Source organism: Neopelma chrysocephalum, unplaced genomic scaffold (assembly GCF_003984885.1).
Source record: "Neopelma chrysocephalum unplaced genomic scaffold, ASM398488v2 Primary Assembly neopelma1_25, whole genome shotgun sequence".
Lineage (NCBI taxonomy): Eukaryota > Metazoa > Chordata > Aves > Passeriformes > Pipridae > Neopelma > Neopelma chrysocephalum.
In genome coordinates, this window is record NW_020897694.1 from 40,995,454 (window position 1) to 41,018,747 (window position 23,294).

The window sequence follows — 23,294 nt, forward strand, 5'->3', positions numbered from 1 at the left end:
CATCCCGGCCATCCCGGCCATCCCGGCCATCCCGGCCATCCCGGCCACCTCGCCCGCCCCCCGGCCAGCGCCCCGGGCAGGCCCAGCCCCGCGCTTGGGCGCCCGTCGAGCGGTATTTAGGGGGGCTGAGGCGGCCCAGGCTGTCCGCCCCGCCACAGAACCGGTGCGAGCGGCACCTAAGCCTGCCTTTTCCCTGGGACCTCGTCCGTTCTGGAGATTTCTCCAGAGCCCCCTCAGACGTCTCTCCCAGGTGTTAAAATTGCTCCCAGGCACGAGGCAGAGCTAAAACTAGGCCCGGGCATGAGACAGAGACTGGGCACAGTCATTATTCACTTAGTCCTAGGGGATTTAAAATCACCTGCGGCTAAAGAAGGTACATGAAAATATATTATATCGATGTATAGTAAGTACAGGTGTATGACTTTTTTTCTCCCCTTGAAAATATTAAAAGACTATCCTTGTGCCTTGGCTGTCCTGTGAGATTTTAGTTATTTTATAGAGGGGAGAAAATTGTCCACGTGGAAATTCATGCTGCAATCTTTAATTGCAGCCATAAGAATGGCTAGTCTGTCGCACAAGTGTCCATGCAGATATAAACTGCTGCCCCCATCATCTTTTGCCAGGTGGAGAAAGGGACACATGCATCCCTGCTCTTTTCATGGTCTGTGAGTGTAAATTTTCCTGACCCTAGTGGCCATCCAAGGCTGGAATCATGCCACAGCTTCCCCAGCTACTGTTATTACTACCAGAAGTTTTCTGCAGTAGGAGTACACACCATGCACAAAGCCCCATCCTTAGACGCTGGGCTATGATTAGACTTTTTTTTTTCCCATTTCCAATGACTTGTGAAATAGTGATCTCATCATGATAATCTGGGTTTTCTGGCAAGAGAAAAGCACCTCTCAATTGCTGCTGGCCAAAGGCTTGGCCTGCTTCTGGGCCTTTTGAGCTCAGCCTGAGTGATGATGTTAGCTCAGATGGGCATGCTTTTGGGAGGATCCTGTTCCCTTCTAGTCAGCCTTAGGGGTTCAAAGAGGGGACAGGAGGTAGTGCAGGATTGGACACATGTTTCTCCAGCTGATATTTTCTCAAGTTGCCACATCTGCTGTGGCAAAACAAGCGAGGCTGCTGTGATGGCTAAATTATGTATTTAAAATATAATTGGTTGAGGTAGGAGGGGAGGGGGAAGGGAGAGAACGTTACTGCAGAAAGGCATGTTTCCACTTGGATGGCCAAATGAAGATATTAGGAGTAAAAACTGCGAGATAAATGACATGGCTTGCACATTATCCATCCACCCAAGGCCTTAGTGGTATTTCTCCCTGAAATTTGATATTAAGGTACCTAAAGACCTCCTGATGAATAAATTGGTCGAATCTCTGTAGGTCAACCTTTTCCAGAGGATTTCCTTGCATCCTGCCAGCCGGAAATCCCCATGGGAACATATGCTTATCCCTGGGAACTGGTGAAATACACCAGCTTCCCTCTCCCTCACATGCAGGTAAACGGTGGAGGAGGCTGGTACGGGGGCAGTCGCTCATCTGGAAGCCCCTGAGGCTGCCGCCCTCCTGGGATTTTTGTCTGTGTGGGGTTTCCCTCTCTTTCCTTCCACCCCCTGCAAATAAACACAGAGCGCCCCTTCCCTCTCCTAAAGGCAGCCAAACTACCACGAACGCGGTCTTTTTGGGGGTGAAATGCAGACAGGGAGCGGGGAGCAAGGATATGCTGCTGCCTTGAGCCCTCCTGTTTCTGGCCCAGGCGCACCCAGTTCTCTGGCGGCTGGAGGATGTATATCGACTGAACAGGGGGTAGAGGGGGGTGGGAGAGGAGACATGAAAACCAGCTCAGGGGGGCAGACAGGGGCTTTTCTTCCGTGGCAAAGGTAGTGCGGATCCCGGTTCACGGGATAAGGAACGAGGTCAAGCGCTTTTGCGAGTGTCATTTGACAGGGGAGAAAAGCCAAGAGAGGTCTAGGGCTAGGGTAATCCAGCTGGGGGCTGTGCCCGGAGATGGGAGGTACTTGGGCTTTCCCCAGAGGAAAGTGGGTTGCCAAGAACCAGGGGTTGGGTGGTGAAAGGAATAGGTGGAGGCGGCCCGGGGAAGCGGTGTGTGCTGGGTGAACGCTGCAGGGGAGCCAAAGGGAAAGTCCTGTTCCCAGTGCGGGAAGAACTAAAAGTCAGCTCGCAGCCCTGGCCGCCGACCGAGCCTGCAGAGTGGACAGGTGCCGGCGTGGCCCGCTCGCGGGCCGGCCGCACTGACAAGTACCTCCCTCGACTTCCGCTACCCCCCACCTCCGCTACCCCCTACGGCCGCGCTGCGCGGCGGGACGCGCCTCCCTTCTCTCCCGGCTGCGGCAGGAGGGCCGCCCCCTCGGGGCGGGGGTCGCCCGCCGCGGGCCCAGCCGATGCTGTGCCCTCTGTGCCTCCGCGGGCGAGGAGGGGGCCAAGGGGCGGCAGGGCCGAGCCGGGCGCCCCGAAGCAGGCGGCGATCGCCGTCTGCTGGCTGCCGCCGTGCCTCCCGCGCCCTCGCCCCAGGTCGGGACCGGCGAGCGCCAATCCGCGCCGGGGCGATGCTGTGGGGAGATTATTAAGAGTGATGCTGACTGATCCCGCACCAGCCCTGCCTGAAACGCAGGGTGAGGAGGTGGAGGGATCACTTGCAGCTCCTCTGGCACTTCACTGCAAAAGCCACTGGCCCGCACGCTCCCGGGGTGCCGTCACCTGGGCCAAGGCGAGCAACCATGAGGGAGCAGAAAGGATAGGCAAGGGGGAGAGAGGAAGCCCTTTCCTGCCTCAGAGGAGCCTTGTGGACGACCTGCTACCCAGTCGAGGTGGGATGGTGGAAAAAGGGCACCTGAATAAAGTCTCTCTTTCTTTTCCAGTGCTAACAACTGTTCCGTGCGATCCTGCAACCCCAGTCCCAAATCAGCTACGGGCTCTCTCTGTGTTTTGTTGTCTTTTCCCAGCTTGCTGGGTAAAAGCGTATGGAGAATCTCTGGAGCTTTCGAGTAGGGGCTCACCCTGTGAACGGTACTCACACATATAATTCAAATTTCACAGCTGACCTGCTCTGAAAACCTCAATCAGCTTCTAATTGAAGGGAAAACAAAATATTGCTTCCCTACAGCAGAGCTAACGATTTAATCATTATATCAGACATTATAGCTTTTAATTAGGCTAATGCTGATACTGTATGGAAAGAGATAATTCAACACAGTTCTTGATGAATTCTGTAATTGGGTTAACGGTGGAGCAGTTGGGGGAAGAGACGTCAATATTCAAGCTGCGTCTATAGCCACCAGGTTTATGAATGAAAGGGAAGGGGGGAAAAAGAAAAGGGAGGGGAAGGAAAGGGCTAAAATTCCCTGACGATAAATGTCTCCCCCCTTCGCCCAGAAGAGCCATGCCAACAACTGGAAGCGTGACGAGGGTAAGGGCTGTCCTGCCGCCGCCTCGGCGCGCCCTGCTCCCGGCCGCCGGTCCCAGACAGCCCGGACTGTCGCGACACCAGCGCAGTCCGAGTGGCGGCCCCGCTGCGGGACCGTACTGCGGCTCCCCGGGGAAGCTCTGGGGGACGTCGGCTTGGCTCCCAGGCCGCTTTCCCTGTATCTGCACCCCAGCCGAAGGGTCGTCCACCGCCGCGCTGGGAGCATGAGGGGAGGGGGCAACCTGGGCCACCAGCACAGAAACTGTGGGATGCTCTGGGGTAAAGTTGGGAGGCAGGGTGGGGGACACTGAGGGTGGTACGGGACGGGGCCGAAAGGCTTCTGAAGTCGTTATGAGAGCAGGCAGTTGCCCTCCGCGCCCGGGGCCGGCGAGGTTCGGCTGCCCGGAGTCGCCCGCCCTGCGGGGCGTAGGTGCTGGGGACGGGGCGCGACACCGAGCACAGGGGTCTACTCAGGGCCAGCCTGTTCCGGGCAAAGTCAAAGCGTCCGGAGGGCAGGCGGCTGTTCCGTGTAGGTACTTCCATTTATTTATTTACTGTGCCAGATAGAAGGAGGGCTGGAGCCGTTTTTCTAAAGGAATTCTGCATCACCACTCCCCCCCAATGTCGATAAATTGTCCCTTTCCGAAGAGTTTGTCTATCTAAGCCTTTCTGTTTTCGCTCCTTTCTAGTTTCTAGTTTCTAATTTCTACTGGCTTTGAAAATTAGCTTTATCTTTTCTCTGCGCCTAAAAGTAGTATCGATCTCCCCACACGTTTGATCTCCACAGTAGCCGGCGGCCGCACCAGGGCAACAGCAAGTCCCGGCGGGCAGGTGGGCCGGGAGTGTCACCTCCCAGCTCAGTTCCAGGGACCGACACTGCAGAGGGAACACCGAGGCACACCTCGGTGGGAGGGCGGGACGGTCAGTTGGCGCCTCAGCAGAGGTTTGCTTCCCCTCACGTCTCCCCGACAGGACATACTGCGTTGTCCCCTCGCCTTGGAACGGCCCCGATCCTTCGCCCGATGGGAGTTCCGAGTCAGTAGAAAAAGCAGAATCGTGACTTTACGAAATTTTGCCAGCAGGAGCATTTTCTAAAATGTTTGTTTATGCGACGCATTAGCTCGACTTCCAGCACAATATTGTTCCGAAAGAGGAATATCCTGTATTGTGATCTATCCTTGTCTTATTTTGTCAGTAATTACAGTAAAATTAAATGGGTCATTGATAACACTCCAATGACACAGCTCCCTGTAATTAACAAGCTGAATACACCTTTTTTACATTACACAAAAGTTGTAATTTTCAAGTCTGTTCAGATTTTTTTTTTAATTATTATTACTAAGGCACATGCCAGGAATATGTGCTGATCAGATGGCAGAGCATCTCGCGGGAGAAAAGGGTTTGCACTATCCTATTTCCTAGGGTTTGGGGCTTCTACCTAAGTGGATGGCCACACCTTTAACTTTTTACAGTCGAGTTATCGATTGGCCCTCTAGACCAAAAAAAAAAAATAATCCAAAACGAACCCCAAGAAAACCTACCAAACATTTTATTTTCCAACAAAAAGAAAATATTTTAAAAGTATAGTTTTGCAACTGTGAACTTTTAAAGGAAAAGGAAGAACTATGGAGATGGAGAGTCTATCGGACTAGCATGACATGGGAAGTTAGTACGAAGTTAATCTTTAAAATTGTGCTGCTGAAATGTCAGTCACGCAAAAAGAGCTTCTCAAGCCCTGGTGCGGCATCCCATTTCCAGAAGGGCAACCTGGCTGGTTATGTCTGTGGCACGTCGCTCAGAACACCGTAAAGGTAATATTTTTGGTTTGCATCCTCGTCACTTATACCCCAATTGCAAAGGCATCATTCAGGACAAGTCAGAATGAATTTGCATAAAAAATAAACGAGAGGGGGAAAAAAAGAAATAATGTAGAAGCTTATTTCTAGCAGGCCATCCTGTTATTGCAAATTAGATTAGCTACAGAGGCTTCAATATAAACATGACACGAGGTTCACAGGAGAGCGAAAGTATCATCCACTTCAATCTCTCCTTTCATTGAAACATCCCCCACAAATTACATCTTCTAATTTAATATACTTTTCCATGAGATTAAAACATCACTTTGACACGATTTCAAACCTTTTCGGTCGCTCATCCAGTGCTTACTTCAGAAAACAGCAAACAAGGGGAAAACTAGAAACATCTAAATAATCTCAGACCGCTGGTCTGGAAATTAAAGGTACCCAGAGGAAATACATGATCCTCTTGCTCCATCCAGTGCAGCATTCTGGCCATGGGAAGGCGGATAATGAACCCTTGAGACACGAGGAGAAAAAACCGGTTTCCTTCCCACCAACGGGAGATCCCGATTACTTGGCCGCAGCCGTGTTTATTTGCCTTTGGAAAAGGGGTGTTTGCCGCAGATCTGTTTTTCAGCAGATCGCTGACTGATACTTCACATTCCCGTTGCACGGATTCCCTGGCTGTCAGCGTAAGGCGGGATAGCAAAAAGGCTACTGACGCTTGTAGCAAATACATAATTTACATCAAAGATTGGCAAACCTGAAAAAGGTGCTGGGGCGGGGGGTGGGGGAGGGAGGGCAGGTTGTTCATAGATTGTCCTGTTTTAGGAATAACAGCGCTTGCAACTATCTAATGCTACAGTTTATCTGCAGCCACAGCCTGACCCAGCCCGCAGCTGGTGCGGGGCGGCAGCCCCCGCCCCCGGCCGGACCCCTCCTCCCCGGGCGGGAAGCGCAGCCCCCACGGGATATCCCTTTCCCGAGGTGGATGTGTCAATTTTTGCCACAGGGGCTGCGCAACCGAGCGGCCCACGGCGAGCAGGGGATGGCGGCAGCCCCCCTGGCCCGCAGCAGCTGCTCTGCCCCTCCGCGGAGTCGGGACGGAGACGGGGCGCGCTGAGACGCTGGTGTAGCCCGGCTTGGTGGGAAGAAAGGGTAGTTCGTCATCTTACTCCCTGCTTGATACTGTACGTTTGGGAACAATTTGCAACCACCCTTCCTAACCCCATCCCTTCATCTATCCATCCATCTACCCTCCCCCCTTAACAAAGAGGCTTTCAAACCATAACCTTTTATGGCAGCCCGCGGGAATCAATGCGATAAAACGGGGGTTTAATGGGTTAATTGACTGGAGCCGCTATCATGTTTAAACACCTGTTTCTGAAAAGATATTCAGCCAAAACCAGTCCCCTCCCTGATCGATAGATGTACAACCTTGCTCCGTTGCCTGTTGATCGACCCCAAATACCACCGTCAAATATGAGAGGAAAAATCCATGTCACCGTTTTAATATCCCGATACTTTATGACAATAGTGAGAAGCTCTACAGATACTTTGGAGTTGGGGAGAGAGGGTGAGACCCTGGGTCGGACCAACCCAGGTAGCCCTAAACCCCTAGAGTTTTTTTCGCCGGGACTTGACTTCGAGAGGCTGGGCACAACCTCCCTGTCGAGAGGTCCCGGCAGCTGTCACCTTCACAGAGAACCGGATCCGGGGATCCCCGTTCCCTGGGAAGATGGAGTCGGGCTCATTCCGGCCGCATTAGCAGTGCTGGGAGCCCATATGAATGCTCGTTCCGAGGGGCAGAGATTAAGCAGGCATTAGTTGTAATAGCTGAGGGCTGCTATGCCTATTGACTTCCCTTTTTTTGGCAGTATTAATACAGCCAAGCCCACCGGTCAGTCACAGCGAAATTGATTCTTTGCCCAAGACACCTTTCAGTAAATGGCACCCGCGCACCGACATGTTAATTTTTGAACGTGTAGCCGGAGCGGGCGCTGCGCGCTCGGGAGGCAGCGCCGCCGCCCCCGGCGCCCTCCCCGCCCCAACCCGCCCGCAGTCCCCGGCCCCGGTCGCCACTTCTCTCCCCCGCCTCAAAACCCATGAGGCGTCTTCCCCAGAAGGCGGAGGGGGGCAGCCCCAAACACTGTCGCCCGCGCTTCCCCCCCCCCCCCCCAAATCCGTGTCATAGCCGATAACCCAGTGACTGCAATCGGCTCTTCTCTCCTTGCAGCAAAAGTAACTTGGAAGCCCTCCCTTCGCCGGCTTTCCCTCCTCCGTTCCCAAGACAGGGTGAAGACCCCCTCAAAAGTTAGAGGCACACTTACAGTTGCTCTTCCAGTTCCAGCCTCCTCCCAACATATCATCTGAAGGGGCAGCCTTATTATTATTACCTCCCTTCCCCCCCGCTCTAGCCTAGCTCACACCTTCTTCATCCGACCGTGCCCGCAGGTGCAGGGCAGTGCGACATGGAGCCGGCGGTCTCCTCCTCGCCCCTCGCCCAGCCGCAGCTCCCAGGCGGCTGTGCCCGAGCCACGAGTGCCCGGCGACACACGCACACTCACCATTCGCGCTCTCTCGCTCACTCGCTCTCTCTCTCTCCCCCTCACACACACGCGCAACACACACACACACTGCACTGGAGAGGGGGAGAGAGGGAGAGCGGGAGAGAGAGAAGAAAATGAAATTTATTATTGATAGAAAAGACTTTAAAGACAATTTCAAGTTATTGTTTCGGTCTGGAGAGAAAAGGGAAAAAAAAGAAAAGGAAAAAAAAAGAGAGGGGCTTTTCTCCCCACCCCAACATAATGAAATGCCTTTTGTGTGGCACCGAACAATACCAAACAAGTATTCTAATAAATAGCCACTTTTTTGTTCCGTCGCGGCGGTGAATAGAATTGAGCAGTTGGTTTGAGAGCAGCTGGAGCGCCGCGCCGAGCGGGGAGGTGGAGCTCGGAGCCTTCCTCCTCTTTCTCTTCCCCTTTAGCTCTCTCACACGCACTTTCTCCTCTAAGCTTGCATTTCTGCCTTCCAGCTCCTGCTGGGCCACTCTCCCCTGCCCCTTTCTCCGGTGGAGATGCCTCCTGGAAGGGAAGAGCCACCCCTGGGTGCTGCTTCCCGCACCTGTGCCACGCCGCGGGGCTCCCCGCGCTTCCGCCCGTCCCTCCCCACGTCCGCCTCGTCCTCTCCGAGAACCCGCTCCTGCTCTCCCCGCTGTGTCCTGACGGTCCCCAGCCGCCCAGGGACCCCTTTCCCGCGCACCCCCGCCGTACTCTGCCTCCGGCAGCTCGGGACGGCGGAGGCTCCGAGCCTGGCCAGACCCTCCTTTGTTGACAATAAACTTGGATTTCACAGGGAGGCTCAGAGCCCCTCTCCGCCCCTCTCGCTCCCCCTCTCCCGGCCTTCTCTCGCTTTCCCCGGGCTGGAACCGGGCTTTGTCAGCCTCCCCCTCTCCGCTCGGGATCGCTGCGGAGGGTCCGCACCTCCTCCACCCTGTACCACTCACTGAGATCACCTCCCCTTTCCTAGACAGCGCCGTTAGTTTTTTCCTGCATGTTTCTTCCCTCCCAGAAATACTCTTTTCCAGTCCCTTTCTGCCAACATGACAACCATTCTAGGAAAGCAAGTCGATAGATATTATTAAAATGGACACAAATCAGCTAAAGATTTTCAGGTAAAGCTGAGAGTGCCCCGTTTTCCGTTCTGCTCCGGCTGTGCGGGTGTGTACCTGTCCGTCTGTGCCGGGGGTGTGCAGTGTGGAGAGAGGGCAGAGGGGGACACAGGATATGGTTTTCCTCGCCAGTGGGGCCGGCTATAGCGTCCAGGCGGGTCATGGCTGCCTGTACCCTGATGGGGGACCAGCCGCGCCGGGGCTGGGAATGAACACCGGGGGCAGCCGCCTTCCTGTGGCCGGACTGTCTTCTTCTCTTATTGGGGAGGGATCTAGTCCTCATTTAAAAAATAAATTAATAAATACATCCCCCTACCCCCACCGTTAACCTCCCATTCTCTTGCCATCCAGAGCTCTGCTTGTCTCGCAGAAGCTGCGGGAAGCACCCGAGGTTCAAATAAACCTCAACAATTTCTGCAGACTCCTTAGCATGCAGGGATTACCTCGTCAGCTATTTCGAGTTGCTCAGTCACATACAATCATTAGATATGTTGGAATAAAAAGCAGATTGCTTTAAAGTTAAACCATCGTTGCCCTTTACAGACTCGTATTGGCGCCTGAAGGGGGAACGAACGGGCATATATATTAACGACCTAAATTAAATGTTACATCCTCATCCGTGGGAATAGAAGTGGGAGAGACCTCGGCCAAGGTGCAGCGCTCGCTCCCCATTAGCGCTTTCCTTTGCACGTCCTTCCAGAGCTGCCCAGAGGGATCCCTGGAGGTGGGGGCAGAAAGCGGGGGGAGGGGGGGTGGGAAGAAAGCGCCGCGGGGGTGCAGGGATGCCTTCGGTGTCCCCTCCCCAGAGCTCGTCCCTTTCCCCGGGGGAGTCTCGCTGTGCTCCATGCCCGGGTGCGTACCTCTGCCTGCACGCAAAATTCCCCTCCCTTCTTTTTTTCCCCCCCTCCCTCCCCTCTCTTTTAAGTGGATTTTTGCTCTCACTTCAATAACACACCGGCTCTAATTAGCTGCAATATTAAGAAACGCTGCTAAATGACAGTTTTATCGGGTTTGTGCAGATAGGAGGAACGCGGGGACCCAGCGAAATACCCACCCAATGCGTTCGGCGCTGGATCCCAGCCAGCAACCACTGCTCGCTCTTTTTATATGGAAAAATGGCAACATTTTGGAAAGCAGCTTTAAAACTTTGACTTATATTTTACATGCTAAATAACGGGGAGAATGGCGACAGCGTTACAGAAAGCTTCAACCCTGCAAATATTTGAATGGGGCTTTTTTGTAAAGTAGAGCAGCTGTCAGTCAGCTGGCTTTGACAGCCTGCCACAATTTTGTCATTTAATAGTGGGTGTTAGGCTAAGTGCAAAACACTCTGGCAAACAGATGTCAAACCTACATCTCATATAAATGGGGGTTGTAAAATTGAGTTTTAACCCACATATAGGGTTTTAAAAAGCGATGCCAGTGTGTAAACTGTATACAAAATAGAGATACTGACAATCTCCCGTGTGGGCTTGTTATTTAAAGTAGGCTTATTTAGAAATCTGACCTCCAAATTATGCTAAATCTTCCTACATTTCAAACAGTGGAATATGAGAACAGTGCTTTGGAAAGTCGAAATTAAGGACAAATATGATGGCTTGTTGAAAGGGGCTGATTGCCATGTGTACTGAGAAACCAAGGCACATTCAACTCACCATCGCTCTTCCAAGTCCGAAGAGAAGGAAGGAAGGAAGAAAGGAAGGAAGGAAGGAAGGAGGGAAGGAAGGGGGGAAGGAGGGGGGAAGGAGGGAAGGAAGAGGGGAAGAAGGGAAGGAAGAAGGGAAGGAAAAGAAGGGTTTGGCAGGTTCTGAGATTCAGGGACTGTTTTTTAAAGCGGGACCCGAGTGATTTGATTTAGGCGGCAGGGGAAGGAAAGATCACAGACGCAGCGAGCAGGCACCTGCACAACCACAGACTCCGTAGGATGAACGAGGGACCGTGCAAGGAGGTGGCCAGACCTGCTGAAAAGGACGGCAGGCACCCGTCTAGAACATGGCAAGAGAGATTATGAGCGGTAGCGGGAAGAAATATTACTCAATAATAATTTCTTCGAAAGTTACTATTTGAAACCGAACTGCTTTTTCTTTTGAACTCACATTTCCAAGACTCGTATCTTCACTGAGATGTGGTTTTCCCCTGTACTTCGAGGAACCTCCCTGGCAAATTTCCTTTGAACATTTAAAAGACGTCATAAATATTTACACCAAAAATTGTTCGTTTCCTCAGCTGGTTAGAACGAAGCAAGAAGAGAAAATGATTCAGTAATGATATTATATGGATTATATCAAATTCCCTAGAATAAGTCTGCACCCATATTATCATTTTGGAAGCTAGACATGCAGCTTCCTAGACAAGTCAACATGAGGGGATTAAATGAAACATTTAATCGAAAAGAATTGTTCATATTAACAATTACCCACAGTTTAAATACACGCTTAGCTGATTTCCTTGTCGAGTACTCAGCTGCAATATTTGCACGGTCCTAGCTGATGTTAAATGAGTAGAGGAATGCACACGGGATGATTATTGATCATATGCAGTTACTGCTGTCTACTTTAAATCCCATTTGATCCGAACTCTCTCCACGCTCATCTCAAATTCCCCAAAGCTCTGCTTCTTGTTTACAGCGTTCTCCTCTTTGCAGGTTTTTGTTTGTTGTTTTGCGGGGACTGTAGACACTTACTTTTGCAGAACTACAATGAATGCCTGAGACTGGCTAATTCTGCCCCAGGTATTCAAAAAGCTCAAGGGGAGATGTGGATGCTCGCAGCCCCGCGCCCGATGGGAGGTCACCCCGCTCTGTGGGCAGCGGGTAGCGGTCCTTGGCTGCAACTCCGGAGTTGCAGATCTCACCCCTGGGCTCTCGGAAAGGGGCTCGGAGCCTCCCGCATCCCTTACCAGGACTCTTGGGCAGACACTCCTTTCGGATCTGACCTGAAAGTTGTCGCTTCAGAAATCCCAGATTTAAAAAAATATACTAATAAAAGCCTAGCGCTTCGCCTAGGGTGCTCCAGGCTGAGGGTACCGAGGACTCTTCGGGTCCCAAGCACCAGCCCCGAGGTAAGGTCTTTTCCATGCCTTGACAACGCCAACTACAGTCTAGCATCGGGTAATATCGTCGAAGAAGAAATCAGGTTTTACTTTGGAATAATTGCCTCCAACTTGTTTTAAGTCAATTGTAGCTGCAACTGTGATGGACAGTGAGGCTGGCTCTGTGGCTGGTCCCCGGCTCTAGAGAGGAGCCGTGGTCTGTCTTTATTCAATTCCCTCACACAGAAAAATTCCTGTTTGCAGCCCATTTGCCTGCAAAGAAAGGTTACAGTAGAACATGACCCTTATTTTCGAACAACTGACTGACCAACAAATCTGCAAAAAATATTTATCAATATCTTTGATAGATACTAAAAATCTCCTCTTGCCACCTAAAAATGGACATTTTGTTACCTCTAATGTATTTGCTTTTTAAACAACATACTTGTAGAATTGTTGCTTTCCATCACAGACACAGCTGTCCTCTTTTCAGCATTCTGCCATAAAACAGTTCCAAACCTCAGAATTCAGAATATAATTGACATAGCAAAATATTTTTTTCCTCAAACATAGCAGTTTGATCAATTCTTGAAATTAAGTCCAGTGACAACCTGCCTGTTCTCCAATTGCTCTGAAATACAGATCTGCACTCTCTCCAACTGCAGTGTCATAAGAAATCCAAGCACTCAACTTGTATTTATTCCTGTACTTCAAACGTTAATATTAGCATGTTTTCAAGGAGGAAATATCATAGCATAAATTCAAATGATAGCGCTGGGAAATTACTAAAATAACATGGGAAATGTAAACAAAGATGATTATGATTTTAGCATTTAAGGATTAAACGGTGTTTGTGCTGAACATAGGAAAACCAAAGTTTGCCAAAATTTTGTCTTCCTTGACAAAATGAGTGTGGCGGAATTATGCCTAATCCATACTAGAGTGGAATCAGAGGGAAGCTACAAGTCCTGTAACATAAAGATTGTAAGGTATAAAAATCAACAGGGAAAATCTAATTGCATTGCTGCATAGAACTCAATTTTTACAATGTTTGTGTTGATTCTCTCATTTCATTTTAGAGCAGCAGATAGCAATGGAATTGCTTCCTTAGTGTTTTGTAGTTTTGGTTTTGACTCTTTTTTTGGTGCCTTTTTTTTTTTAAGGTCTTAGAGCCTTTCAATAGGGTCTGAAGTCTGAACCACACCATTCAAGTGCAGAATATATATTCCAAGATCGAACTGCAAAACTGTTTTTCAAATGGCTTGTGAATAGAAAGTATGGGGTGCAGCTCAGGTTATCCCACTGCAATGTGATCCAGTCCTTCGAGGAAATCATCGTATTGAAGGTAGTGCTGTAAAATGGAGCATAGCATAGCATCAGGTATTAAAAAGACTGAGGCAAACTAACCCTTCTCAATGTAGAATGAAACATTTAGAGACTGTCATCACTGTCATGAGCCCACTAGAACATGTTATAGCTTTAAGAAATCAGTTTCTTTCTGAGTATCTAAGCACATGTACTAAAATACCAAATTTTTACTGTGAGGGCAAAAATGTTTGCACATATTTTATGTACATTTAACATAATATATTTGTATTTCCTGAGGGAGGCGATAATACCTTTTCCATTTGATGCCCTAGCAGTATATGCAAGTAGAGGGTATATATTTTGTTCTCCTTACTTTATAGATGTTCCATGGCTGGAGAAGTGCCTTCTCAAGTCATTGGGATGAGAAGATCATAATGAGGCACAGCGTGCTGATACAGTGACTGCTATGAAACTATTCAAACCTTTCAGCTCCTCTTCCAGTGAAGATGATTCACTTCTGTGATTTTACCAGGACTGTCACTAGTTCACCCAAGGGTTGAATTGCTTTTCTGTTACATTAGGTCCAGCTGTGCTGTCAATTTGTTGCCTTAAGCTTCAGCCAAGGGTCCTGATGTCCTAATTGTTGCCACTGTAGAAATCCTGGGCTTTTGGCTGGGATGGATATCCTTTGTGAGAAAACCTGGAGGAAGGAGAGAGGATGGTTTTCTCCAAAGCCCTCTCCTCATAGGCAGTATGGACATGGGTCAATCTGAACTGGGAGCCATGGGCTCACTCCCCGCTGCAGATCCCAAAAGTTGTTCACATGCACTGAATCAGTTCAATCAACTGGCTGTTAATAACAATCAAAAAACAGCCTCGGGTCCTTGGTAAGTCCTTTATATTTCAACATTTGTAGGGATCCAGAATATTTAGACACAAAATTCTCACTGAACATAAGCTCTGCATATAAATCCTGGACTTAAATCTCCTTGAGCTGGAGATGTGAGATATCAGGTTTAATCTCCCTGAGCCTTCACTGAACCATAAATATGCTGACTACCATAGCACATGGGAACATCACAGAAGAATTGACTACAAACTTGCTAATACTTTTAAAGAGAGATAAAGAGGTAACAAATGTGCTAAGGATTATCATTACTGTTTACCACCATGAAACTCACTGGCTGGGAAAGCAGGAAATAATGTTCAGAATATCTGAGGAATATTGCCTTGTTTGAAAATATCTCTGCTACTAATGTGATGACTGTCTATGGAGTTGTGGTTGCTGGGAACTCACACACTGATTTCATGGAGAGATAAAAGAGTGGAGTTTATATGGAATAAACCCCTTTTGAATAAAACAATCTGCATAAATGCTTTAAGAAAGCCTATAATTATGATAAAAATGTTGCTCAGAGTTAAAATTATGAAGCAATCAAAATTTATAAACAGTCTCTCATCGACTTTTAATCATACTTTCTCATATACAAACTGTAGAAAATATATAGTAGCAATATATAACAATATGCATTTTATTTTTGGTAATTTAGGGTGCTATGTCATGCTCTTTAATCAGACAAAGTTTGGCTTGTCAAGATCTGCCATATTATCCTTAAATGTCAGAAAACACATACAGGCCTCTAGTTATATATACACTGAGCTGAGGTTTTATCCTGCTGGCAGCTAAACACCTCTGGAGAGGTGTTGTGCCCTCTCTGGGCTGGATCCAAAGCTTTCTTCTGTCATATTCCCACCAAGAACCTCTGGATAGGGCCTCTACTCTGACTGCCTGCTCTGAAGGTGCTCACTCAGCCTAACATAGGATCCTACCCACACCTCCCCTGAAATTCTCTTGTAGACATAGCTCTTCATTTGTAATTCACTAAGGAGAATGCTTAAATTATATGCATCATGTAGAACTTGGATGGCAAGAGATATTCAAAACAGGGAATATTTGTAATGGGAACCTTGCCAACTTGAATGGTAGCCTACCATGTCTATAAGCTCCATTGTTTCCTTTGAGCTGAACTAGCTGAACACATTCAGGATGCATCCTGATAGTAACATGCCTCTCTTGGCAAGTAGTAAAATTCACTGGTATTGTTGTGTCCTTAAAAATGTTATCACGGATAGGTCACATTAATGAAGTATTTGCTTCAAGCAATACATATTTTTTAATGCAGTATTACTAGATTCTTTTCTGGAACAGAATAGCGTGCAGAGTATTCCATCAGAACTCCGTATGAAAAAGAGATCTTCTACTGAACTGACTGGCACAGCTCTTATAGCTAGATTAACTGTTTGACCCTCCTTAATTATCAGAGTAAACAGCCTTTTCTGCTAAAACATAGATTCAACTGCTGCTTTCAGCCAGACATATTAATAAGGAACAACCGCCTTGAGTTTCACAAGGTTTATGCCTTTCTAATTGCGTGTGAAATCATGTTTATAAATGCACTCTTTCAATGCTTTCAAGAGGTGAGACCATTCTAGGACTTTCCATTGATTGCATCTTGTCTTTAGGTCCTTGGGAGCTCACTTCCCTTACACTGTCCAAAAGCCAGAAACAAAAGTTACCAAGAGGGTAAGTAGCAAAGAGAAGGCTGGAGAAGCCTCTTTCCACAGTCCCTGGGGCAAGGCTGTGGGGGATGCTCATCCCATTAATTTGTGGAGCAATATGAATACTTTGTGGCTCTTTCAAAGAAATAGTGCTGTGTTTTATATTATTTCTGCATACTTGACGGGGAAACATGTTTTTGGCTTAAGAAAGTGATACCTCAGCTTGATCCACTGCTAGATGATTTAGATGGCAGTTTTTTGAAGGATGGAGAAGCACCATGCATGCAGCTTGACGTACATTCCCAGATAGCATTTGACTATCAAGCAATGGCATTCTTGGATGTGCTTGTTATGCTCCTGCCCATGCTCCAAATCCAAGCATGGTGCAACTTCCCTTTTCAGCCAAAAAAAAGGACCATTCTAATTTTAGGACTTTGTGGTTTTGCAAGAGAAAGGTGGATTTTATTTTTTCTTCTTTTTACAGCCCAATTTTCTGACTCTTGGCCCTATTAGGGGTTTGCCTGCTGAAGGATGGGTAGAAGTTATTTTCTGTGATTAATATGACACTTCACTTGAAGGACTTCGCTATGAAATCTCTATATTTAGCAGTCTATAATCATTAAATGTAAACATCAAGCTTTGCTTTGTGTCTGTATGTGGCCTAAAAATGTGGTTCTGTTTCTGGCTGAGAGAGATGAATGTCATGAGTGCTCTGTGTAGGACGGAGAACACAAATACCACAACAAAACCTAAACAAACCTAAAGCATGAAACCAAACATTTTGTACACGTACATTAAAATTATATTGAAAATTGGGAGCATGAACTACCAAACTAAGCTTCTTTCTGTTTTACAAACTGCAACGTCTGTTAAAAAAAATTTAAAGCGTAATTGCAAATTGAAGTTTCCTCCCTATTCTTACATTGACACTTGTGTTTTTCTCTTAACATCTCCCACATGTTAATGCAGCAGCTTCCTAACCCTCTTGTTATGTATCACATTCAAATGTAACAGTTTAGCAAATTCTCCAATTGTGTTGGTGTTCGTTTTCAGACATGGAAAGCAATTTGATGTGTCCTTTTAATGAGCCATTTTCATGCAAGGAGGAAAACAGTGGTTGGGGAAGTTACTAAAGCTTTCTGCTCATTGATTTTTAGACTCTCTATTGAATCTATGTTGCTTAAAACCCAGATTGTTTTGTTAGAAGAGTTATTCAAACCATATTTTCTTCTAACTCCTAAGTTTGAAGAACTCTAGCTTCCTTTTACTCCTTTGCAGGGGCTGCAGATTTGTCACTGAATTGACTCTGCCACAGAACTGTGCAGTGAAATCCAAGATTAATTTAAAAAGTTTTTAACTCCTGGGTTGCTAATGGTAACTGTCAAAATGTTAGAAGGATGCAAAACCATTTGTGGATGGTAGTGCAGGGGAAGTGCAGGTGGAAGTCTAATAGGAGCAGGAGTTCTCTTCATCTGTAGCAGACATGGACTCTAAATCATAATGGTGACAATATAAATGCCATTTCTTAAGCTGTGCTCCTGTGCTGATCATTTCAGTGATATTTCTAATGAACATACAAACCTACTTATCTTGGTTGAATGCTGAAGTGGACAGAGGGTAGCATGCTCAAGAAGAAAACTAATTGCAATGGATGGTTTCTTTAGAGAAACAAGAAACTTGGGACCCAACAAAATGATTGTGAGAAGAACAGATGTGCCAGACCCCCTACACTAGTCACTGAAGCAACCACAGTGGTCATAACCCTACCTATGGTCACATGTCTTCTTGTACTAGGGTTCCTTTGGAGTTTCACTTAACTGACAAGAGACTGAGAGATGGCACGTACTGAGCTTTCAAGCACTGACAAAATAGTGACCAAACTTTTGGCTACAGGGAGCCACATGAGCTGCGTCACACTGTAGAATGTAGGTGTGCTTTCCTAGCCCTTTGCTCTGGAGAGACAACTCAGACAATGGCCTAGCTCCATGATGGAGATAGATTGAAGTACACATCATCCCATCTCTGTGTTCAGGTTTTTTTTTTTTGGATGCACTGGAAAAGAGCTGTGGCATGTATGCCAGTGAGTTCCCTGATCTAAAACATTGAGACATATGGCTGTTGGGTGTGCTGATGAGCATGTGCACCCTACAAAAAAGAATACAGCTGCAGTCACCTAAGGAGGTTGGAGAATGTACAACAAAAAAGCATAAAGGAAGGTGGTCCCTGTAGCTTGTTGCAGACATGCACATTCCCACACGTGCATGACATTTATCGGGGGTGTGGGTAGTGCATGTGTGCAAGGCATGAACTTTTGGTCATGCTGTTGGGGCAGCAGGGATGTGTACTGGGGCACTGGGGAAAGAAGGTCAGAGGATACAAACTGCCAGAACAATTCATCCAGATTCCAGCTCCCTCACAGCAAGCTGGTGGTCACAGGGAATAATCTACAGGATTGAATGAATGTTTTTCTGGACTGCTTGCTGAATACATGTGAAACACGTTGGTACAACTCATAACTACAACTCAGTCTTGCAAAAGTGAATTTTTTTGGAATAAGGAACCACTAGAAAGCAAATTCTATAGGACTCATGTGAGTCCATTTAAAAGCAAAATTGTAGCTCAAATAAGTTGTTTTTTTTTTAACTAAAGAACAGTTTTCTAAAAGCAAGGACTGACCATAATGTAGTTTAAGTGTAGGTGAAATTGTTAGCTGAAGCTACTGGTGGACAGAATTCAGAAAGTGCAGGCTCTATAAATTATGTTCAGTATATTTTCCAAACTACATAAGTAAAATGCCGATCATTTATTAAAAATCCTACTTCAGTACAAAAGTTTAAAGTTTCTTTTTGGGCACAATGACATTGGCTGTACTTAGAGTCTGTATATTAGAATGACATAGGTCATTGGGAAATCATAAAATTCTTACCAAAGAGTGAAACCACTGCATACATGCTGAACTACTTAACCCTGCCACGAATTGTCTAAACAAAATAATTTGATACTGGCTGTTTTCCACACTTTAATTAGCACACGCAGATGGCTGTTGCATAATCCTATTTAATGTCTGTGCTGGATACCTCCCGAATAGCTCAGTGATTAAGTTCATACCTTAGTTTGGCTAAATGCATTAGCTGAAAGAAAACTGCTTACACTAAGATCCACTTTCTGACATAAATTTAATGCAAGCATGTTTCCTTCCACTGGCTTAACTGAGAAAAAGCTCTATTAACTTATAGTATGTTGGTTGTAAAGATGCCCTGAGGTATTTTGTATAAATGTATATTGATGTCTTATGCTAATTTTTCTTCCCCAGCAGAGTTTCTTTGCAACAGAGATCACAGTGCCCCCATTAGATAATCACCACAATCAATGACATCCAGCCTAATCATGCAATTGATCACAGTAAATCAAAGATTTGGGAATTCTCTGAACAGCTGTCTGCAGCTAACCCTATCTGTGCAATGGGCTGCTTTGGTCACATTTCCCCTGGAGGCAGATTTATGAGAGGGTAAGGGAGGGCAGATGTTGAGTCTGCAGCCCACCTGTCTGCAGTACTGGGCCCCGAGGTATAGCGAGGGCTGTAGTACCACTCCTGCTCCCCACCACTGCTGCTGCTGCCTTGGACTGCTATTTGCCACAAAGCAACAAGATCTCCAGTCCTGTTAATTATGGTGGCTAACGAGATGCTTGCATACCTGTATGCAACATGAATCATACTAATTCAACTCTCATCATTTAAGATTTTTGGAGTTACAAACAGTGACAGTTCTACCTTGCCTACCTGCTTTACCACATTAGGAAATATATTTTAAGATGCTTAACATTTTTTCATGTGAGAAAAGCAACTTGTTAGTTGCTCAACAGGTGCATAAGCAGTTATTGGTAGAGAAGTTATGTGCATTTACTTAGACAAATAAAAATTTACATAAAAATAACTTTCAAATATTTCCAAATGTAGAAATGAACATGATAAAAAAATTCTAAGTGATTATACAAGATTTTAATAATTTTACTATCTCAGCTCAGTTGGTCTCTCTAAAAAAACCCCCTAAAACTACCATAAAGAAAAGTAATTATGTTTTATCTTATCTCTCCCAGAATATATTTTATTACAAAAGTCTAGAACATCTGTTGTGTAGCCTTCTGTGCATTTTAATAACATATTTTTAAAATTTTTAAAGGGAGGATACATATTTCTGTTTATCAAAATATTTATTGGATGACAGAATGTACAGATATCAGTGAGATGTGTACATACGATTTTTAAAGAAAATGGCAGTGGACAGCTTGTGGTGGGTTTCTCTTAAAATCAAAGTGATTCTTTCTGTGTCTGGCCTAAAGTTACAACTCACTGCCTAAAGTTACACACTGGTTCTGTTCAGGAACATGGGACAATATTCTATCTCTTGTCAGTGGTGGAAGAACAGATACATAATTTCACGCTTGATTTTTTATAAGGAAGTTAGTTTTGTGAATGCACTATGACTTAGTAATAAAAGGAAGCATCGACATAGTTTTGTATCGACATTGATATTGTTTGCTGAACCAAGACCACAAACAAACTCACCTAAACTGTACTGTTGTTAATCTGTAAATTAAGGGAAACCTATTTCTTCCTGAAGGACAGAAATTATAACTTCTACAGAGGTGATCTACCTGAACTTCCAACAAGACCAAGAGGTATTCTTCATGTCCTCAAGACATTACATCTGCATTAAATACCGCCTCTGGCTGTACTAAAATGCTGCTGCCAGTGTCATTAAGTCTGGCTTTTGTCCACAAGGCAGAGAGAAACACAACTTAAGCCCAAATAAATGGTTGTGGATAGGACCCGAGATGGACATCTCAAAATAAAAGATATTTCCCAAATCCTAAAATGGCTTTTATGGTCCTGATTGATCAGTCTTCTCTTCCGCAGAGCTTCTGCTGGATGCAAAAGAGAGTTCAATGGGAGAAAACAATGGCTTGAGTGGATGACATGGAGTATACTAGAATACATCTAGAATTAAGTTAATGTTCTCTTCAGGAAAAGGTGAAAACCAGATCCAGTAATATACTACTGGTCCACAAGAAGCTTTTTTAGGCATTTTTTCTTTGGTTGGGTTTTTTTAATGCATTTCTGTTTGGGTGTTTTCTTTCAGGCAAACTCAATGCAGAAATTTATAAAGATCCCACTTATTCCATCTATGTCCAACAAATACCAGAAAAAAATACAAAAGCATGCAAGAATGTTAGATTAATTATGGGGAACACTGTGCTTGTTAATGATTTTCATTATATTTATTTAGAGTAAAAACACCAAAGAAATGGTGGATCTTTGTATTATATTCTTCTGAAGCCCTGTGATAACAAAAAGTTTGAGATTCTTTTGAATCAAAATAATTCCTTTGAAATAGGCAGAAGTGGCGAATGTGGGATGCCTGATATTCAGCAATGAGAAAGGAATCTTACTCAAAATATGGTAATTCTTAACTTCCATCTTTACTTCTTCCGTCTCTCTGTACACTCCCAAAGACAGTTTATGTGGTAAGCTCTGCATATCAAAGTAAAACCAGGTATTTCCTAAAGACATGGCAGTACCTGGAGAATCCTTAGGAACTCAAGAGACCCTTACACTGAATGCCTTTTTTTTCTGCTGGCCTGGCTTGGAAATAAAAGCTGAAAAGTTATGTTATGAAAATCAATGGGATATCTTAGAGAACACGGAAAGTAAAAGCACAGTTAAAGTAATGAATGGAATAACTTCAATTATGTTTGGTTTGGGTGTATGGACTGAGTAAACTGCACTTACAAAAATGTGTTTTCAAGTTAATTATCTAATGTAATTTTAATCTAAATATATTAAAGGGACTTTTTTCCTCATTCTTGGTCTACTGTGAAGTCATTCAAGTGTCTAAGTGATTGAACTCTTGCATAAAAGTGTTGACATTAAAACAGAGTGTAATAAAGAGAACAGGGTAATTGCTAGAAGGTCAGTGAAGAGAAAAGGAAACAACTGTGCTCAATTTAACAGTAGCATGGCAGGCAACACCGGGAAGTGAAATAGCTGCCAAAGAATGGACATTTGGGTGACTTGCATTGAAGAAAATGAAAAATGACATACCATTTACTTATTTTCAGATAATTGGTATTGCAGATGGTTCTGTGATTGAAAATACTCTGAGGCAAGCTGAGTGGGATGTACCTTGACAAAAGTCTGTGTTCTCAAACTCTCTTTCTGAACTGGTCATCTGGACCCCCTGTAAAGTCAGTGGAAACAAACGGTATGATTGGTTTCTTCCTAAAGTACATGTCAAAAATGTATTTCTCTAGAACTACAAGTATTTTTTTTCACTGGGTATGAAGAGACCCAGAGATGACAAGTTCAGATGTGGGCATCTAAAACTAGATGATGGAAATCCTATCAAAGTCATCTCTGGTGTTGGAAAACCATCAGCAGTGTAGGCGGAACAAGGGAAGACCAGGGAGTAACAGCCTTGGACATCCACTAATTGCTGCTACATCAGACCTTTGGTGGGGAACTTCAAGACTGTCCAGTGACACTACATAAACTTAGCAATTGTGCCAGTCCCTGGGTTTACAGAACATATACAAACTATATACTGCGGTTCCAAAGTTAGAAAGAGGACTCTTGTTTCATGATCCTGTTTCTAGATCAAACTTGCTATATGAAGTACGAAATTGGTGGTTTACACCGAAGTAGTCTTGGAAGGAGAAATTGTCAGGTTGCAATATACGCTCTTACACTGCTTAGTGATGCATGAAGCAACTAGAGTAGGACCACAAATCTGTAGTCCTAAGAAGCCTTAGATTTTCTTTCATTGTTAAGTCAAAAATATACACCAAGATGAAGCCACTGTCTGTAGCTAGGGCTGATGATAGGCTTCCTTAAAGAGAAATCTACTTCACAGACTCCCAAACACCTTCAGTTGCTTTCACGTTAGGCTTTGTAGGTGGTTATTTAGAAGTGCATATGTCCTGCTGGTTTTATTGTACTTCTTTTGATCTGGGGAATGCACTGTGCTTTGTAATCTGCATTATTACCAAAATATTCTTCCCCTGCAATTTTCAACTATTTGGATATTTGAAACATTAATATTTTGAACTCGTAATTTTATCCCGGGCACCAGCCTGTTTTCCTGGGCTACGGCTATCAGCAAACAGGTAGCTGAAAGTGCAAGTGTTCAGATATATATTCATGTAATTATTCTGAGATCATAAAATTGAAAAAAGTTCTTTTGCAAGTACAAAATAGAAGGTTAGGCCTCTCTTCAGCTGAACAGCATATCTTATCCTCCTCCCTTCAGTATCTCTCTCCCCATCAAACCACCAACATGCACACGTGAGGTTTAGGTTACATATTAGGAAGAAATTCTTTACAGAGAGGGTAATCAGGCACTGGAATGGGTTGCCCAGGGAAATGGTGAATTCTCCGTCCCTGGAGGTCTTTATGATGAGACTGGATGTGGCACTTAGTGCCATGGCCTAGTAACCATGGC

General features: G+C 45.6%; 2 long non-coding RNA genes across 2 annotated transcripts in view; both read right to left on the reverse strand.

The window, feature by feature from the left end:
- LOC113963686 overlaps window positions 1–7,783 on the reverse strand; it is a 77,833-nt gene extending 70,050 nt beyond the window's left edge. Inside the window, exon 1 of the long non-coding RNA XR_003532915.1 lies at window positions 7,556–7,783. This is a non-coding gene — a long non-coding RNA (uncharacterized LOC113963686). The remainder of the gene's footprint in view (window positions 1–7,555) is intronic.
- A 5,321-nt stretch (window positions 7,784–13,104) lies between these two features.
- LOC113963684 overlaps window positions 13,105–23,294 on the reverse strand; it is a 47,675-nt gene continuing 37,485 nt past the window's right edge. Inside the window, exon 3 of the long non-coding RNA XR_003532913.1 lies at window positions 13,105–13,279. This is a non-coding gene — a long non-coding RNA (uncharacterized LOC113963684). The remainder of the gene's footprint in view (window positions 13,280–23,294) is intronic.